The following is a 5,229-nucleotide window of genomic DNA, read 5'->3' as shown; positions in this document are numbered from 1 at the left end:
ATTGTCAAACAATAATTTGACCTTGTCACATCAGAAATGGCAATTTTAAAACGATGTAGTGGGATAAGTTTTGGGGAAAATTTCCGCGATATACTTTGAAACATTTGGATATGTTCGACTGGTCTTTTTAATCATACGCTTTTGCAGTATGTAACGAAGTCAGAACGCGTTTGTTTACATCCTTCATGGCCGACTTTCGACGCGTCTTGACAACGCAATTTCCAGATCGCCTGAACTTCCAGGACTGGGCGGCGCCTTAAGCCTGCCGCTCTCGAGAGCTATCTGCTGAGCTGAAAGCCCAACTTTTACAAGTTCTAGATCCCTCCGCTATTATTATGAGATAATCTTGCCTTATTGTCCGGTTACGAATTTATTTTCAGTTACAAGTAATGTTAAGACGAAATTAACGTAAGACATTCAACTTAACTCAGAAGAAAACGATCGCTGTCACCAGAAATCGAGAACGAGCTATTGACACTTACACTAACACTGGCAGTGACAGGTCGTTGTTGCTCAACTTACTGCAGCAATTTCTTTTACTTATGTGCTGAAGAAAAAACTTTGGAGTTTACTCGACAATTTCAGTTTCAAGTCCATCTTATCTTTTCTTGTCTCTTTTCAGTACTTCTTTCTCTCAATCTCTGCTTATCTCTGTCTCTATCCTGCACGTATTGTCTCGCTTTCTTTCTCGCAGACTCACGCGTATTTTCTCTCCTGTCGCCTTTCTCGTTCACCGGCACTTTGATTGACAGCTATTGCGTCGCATGACCACAACACTTTTCGAACCTTGATCCGACTACTTCGCTTTAAAGTCCCTTGAAATTCTGACTAAAGCCTGAGATTGCTTTGTGACCTCGAGGCCAAAGCTGTACGTCATTTAATGGCCCAGTAAGCCTACTGGCTGCGTAATTTTGTCATCTGATTTGGTGGGAATCATAACTATTGTCAGATTTGATCGGGAAAATTCACATTTGTTATGAAATATTTGTGATAATCCCGAAAAACGTTTCACTTTCACGACGAAGGATAATCGACTTCACCTGTGTGGTTCAGCTCTTGAGCGATAATAGGCCTACACAATACTTTTTGAGTGAGATTGTATCACACGAGTGTCTGTGCTGTACTGAAATTGGTAGGGTATCCCGCTTGCTACTTCAAAGAGTTTGTTCGCTGTATAGCCACGGTCGGTCTCAGACTGGATGCCAGTTATCTTTGGTTGGGTTGAGGCTTTATGGTCAGACAGTTTGTGCAGGTACACGACGAAAGGCTGTTTCTCCAGGGGGTCAGTGCGTAGACACTCCCTCCCCAAACCATGCATAATGCTGGCCACCGTCATATAAATGAAATACTGTTGAGTTCGGTGTAAAACACGAATCAAATAATAAAAAAAAAAAGATAAATCAATCTTTCGATATTGTTTAAGGATTTAGGCGACAGGAACGAAATTTTTATTATCTTGGTGGCTCCCAATCTGACCTAACACAGCTGCCTAGCTGAGTATTTATTAGTTCATTTTATCATTGTTGTTTAACACCTTTCTCACCTTTATATACGATTTGAGTAATGTTAATGGGTGGAAGAAAAACGGGTTCCCGGGATAAACACCCACCTTCGGCAAGTTACTAACCAAACTCTCCCATATAGATGCCGCCTGCAGATATACACACAATGCACATGTTATTGGTTCTAGAGCAAACGTTAGACAACGCAAATGGCCAAACGAAGGTAGTCTAGAGCATAGTCTAGAGATAGTTTTAATTTTGACTTTAGGTGTAAATTATCCTTACTTGGACAACAATGTACCAAAGGTTTCTGCATATGTGGCGATTTCAATCAACGTTACACGTTATCACTGCAAAAACGATTGTGTCAAGGGTTATTCCATCAAAGACATTTTAGAAATTTACTAGAGGGGTTGCATGTCGTCGGACTGACTACAATCTCATCCATTAGCATCCCAATGCTATATTGCTGCCGTTCAGTGGGTGCTACACTTCAAAGCAATAGCTCTTGACACCAGTACTCTATCAACCATTGTGGTGTGAACTATACTGCAGACTAATGCGCCTAACTACAAAAAGATCGATACATTCAGTGTCGCTAATTGACCTGCTCAATGATTCATTGGGGAATTGGTTGGTAGAGTATTGATCTCTAAATTGTCGATTTTTTTCAAAAAATCTCTAAAATGCCGGTAAATCTCTGTGTATTTATAAAACGTCTCTATATGGAAGTTAAGTTACCAACGTCTCTTCATATTTGGTCGGTTTGTTCTCCGGATGTATATCATTATGGTGCTTAGTTTATTATTTATTTGTTTGATCGGTGTTTTATGCCGCACTCAAGAATATTTCATTTATACAACGGCGCCCAGCACCATGCTGGGAGGATAACGCTCAGAGCCAGGAGGAAACCAACGCCCATCCGTAGCTTGGTGGCAGGTCTTCCCACGTACGGTCGGGAGAGGATGACAGCATGACCTGGACTTGAACTCACAGCGATGGCACGCCAACCACCTCGGCCACGGAGGCCCCGCTTAGTCTTTTATATCCATAACATCACCACTGTATACACCTGTTTGTCTAATTTTATTTATTTGATTGATGTTTTTACACCGTACCTAATATACCGGTACATATTTCATATATGTTTTATTTTTAGTGCTGTACACTACTAGGCCTATATATTTTGTGTGAATAGAATTCTGCTTGCACATGAATATATATACATGCTGATGTGATAAGAGAATATATTACACCCCTGTCGGGCTCTTGCTGGCTCTGGCGGTCTAAGTTGTTGGTCGTTGATGTAGATCACAAATTCTTGACCAGAGGTTATGCTCACACTCGGCTCCTGGTGGTCTTGTACCCGTCCACCAATGCGGTCGCTCTGAGTTCAAGTCCAGCTCATGCTGGCGGCCGTACGTGAGAAGGTCTGCCAGCAACCTGCGGATGGTCGTGGGTTTCCCCCGGGCTCTGCCCGGTTTCCACCCACCATAATGCTGGCCGCCGTCGTATAAGTGAAATATTCTTGAGTAAGGCGTAAAACACCAATCAAAAAAAAAAAAAAAAAAAAAAAAAAATCTTGTACCCGTCAAAGCTGGTGCTGTGGCCTCCTCCAATCTGGGCAGTTTCAGCAACCATGTATTTTTTTTTTACACAAGAATAATATAATATTTATGCATTATAGTATAGCCATTCTACAGTCTGGTCTTTGGTTTGTTAAACATATATTATGTCTTGAAATTGAAAATTGCTGACACCTAATTAAATGGATGTAGTTCAGAATGGTTTATATAGGGAAAAATCTATTTTAAGTATAAGATCTAGGCAATGAGAATAATGCTTTATAGACAAAAAGCCAGTTGGTTTTAATATAAAAAATTGTTTTCAAAATTAACTCCCCATGCAGCTGATCATCCTTGACGAGATCGGCGGAAAGAGGAAAATAACAGCTATGAGAACACAGTCCAGTTGAATACACGTATGTGCTTTACATTATGGGCACCTGGATACAGTGCTCAGAAAGATGTATTGGTTACCAGGCCTAGTTTAACACATATTACATCATGGGACTACTCGGCGGAAGTTATCCACGATGTAATAATTATTACACCAATGTACATGTAGTAATTATTACATTACGGTCTTTTATTACACTACGGGTGTGTGTACAACCCCCTTGAGGCCCTTTGCACACGCTAACGTTCGTTGAGTATCACTTGTCTTCAACCAATATGTTATACGGATATTTGTATGCCAGGGGCTGGAAACTTTGTCAGAAACTTGCCAAAGGGCGGTGGTTTAGACCTATTCCTGGCACTCATTCACTCACGGTATAAGTGAAAAAGGTTTGAGTATGGCGTTAACACCAGTCAAAGAAATTTAAATGCATGTATTTGATTTGTATTTTCATCCATCAATGTTTTTCTTTTCATGATATGACGCCATGAAATTACAGACAAAAGATCTCAAAGTTATGCAAATAGACAACAATGACCGCTCCCCAATAGAGAGCTCTCCTCTATCTGAAGTTAAATAAAGTGAAAGCCGCTTCTGCAAGGATCTGTGATGTATGTAAGAACGTTACACTTCTAAAACTGTTCTTGCCTTTTCAATATTTTAAGCATTGCTGTTCTTTTCTGTTTAATCCATGCGTCAAACCGATTAGCAGTTCATGCACGACGCGAACAGCATGCGTAAGGTGCATCTCCAAAGGCTCTGTACTGAAAATCAAAATGGCGGTGAGCTGCACAACAGCGTTATGATTTGTGCCAAATCAGCTTGTATTTTGTTGCGCGGGATGTTGCAAGGCTGTGACAAGCCAGAGTGAAATCAGGAACACGATGGTGTCAGATCTGCAGAACGGCAGAACTGTGTGCTTAATGCATTTTGAATAATTCTGTGTTTAGCGCTGTAAAACAAAACTGACTGCGCGAAGACAGCGATAAAGGGAGATAATTCAACAGTCAGCCCAGTGCGACAAAGCTACCTTATACATATACGCAAAGCTGATAGCAACTTCCGTGAAACACACTAACAGATTTTTTCATAGAGCGTTTATGACACAAGTGACTTGGAAAACAGTAGCTTCATGTGAGCAATACTTGGAATGCACATCAATGAATTCTTACCTTGCATGATGCAAATAGGGGTAATTAAATAAATTACCCCTGGTTGCAATTAGATAAAGACACACTTGAATTATATCCTTGCAGATGGTTGTGGCTCTCTCCGGGGTTCTGCCCAGCTTCATCCACCATAAGACTGGTCGTCGTCATATAAGTGAAATGTTCTTGAGTATGACGTAAAACACCAATCAAAAAAATAAATAAAACTGACTCATCCAAGTGTCGACAATGCTGGAAACTGGTGCTCTGGAACATATCTTTTCTTTTATTGTAACATAAAGCTTTGGTTCAATGGCTCACATTGACTTGCTCATTGCTGGCATTTGCATTTTTTTTCTTGGTCAGCAGCTTGTTATTTTCAGTTTAAGGCGAAAAAAAAAAGTCTTCACTTTTTTGCAGTATGGGGGAATTTTTTACATGGTCTTAAGCCTATAGAATGGAAATTAGGCGAATATTAGAAGTTCAGAACGAAAATACGCACATTATATTATATCTAATTATATTATGTCTAATTTGTGCAATTCATGTTTTTTTATGTAAAATAAAAAAGAAACGTTCAGCTGCTTATCTTCTCTCGTTTCTTACAGAGTATCCTCTAG

This window comes from Liolophura sinensis, chromosome 3, assembly GCF_032854445.1.
Source record: "Liolophura sinensis isolate JHLJ2023 chromosome 3, CUHK_Ljap_v2, whole genome shotgun sequence".
NCBI lineage: Eukaryota > Metazoa > Mollusca > Polyplacophora > Chitonida > Chitonidae > Liolophura > Liolophura sinensis.
The sequence above is the reverse complement of the archived record's forward strand: the minus strand, read 5'-3'. Positions refer to the sequence as shown.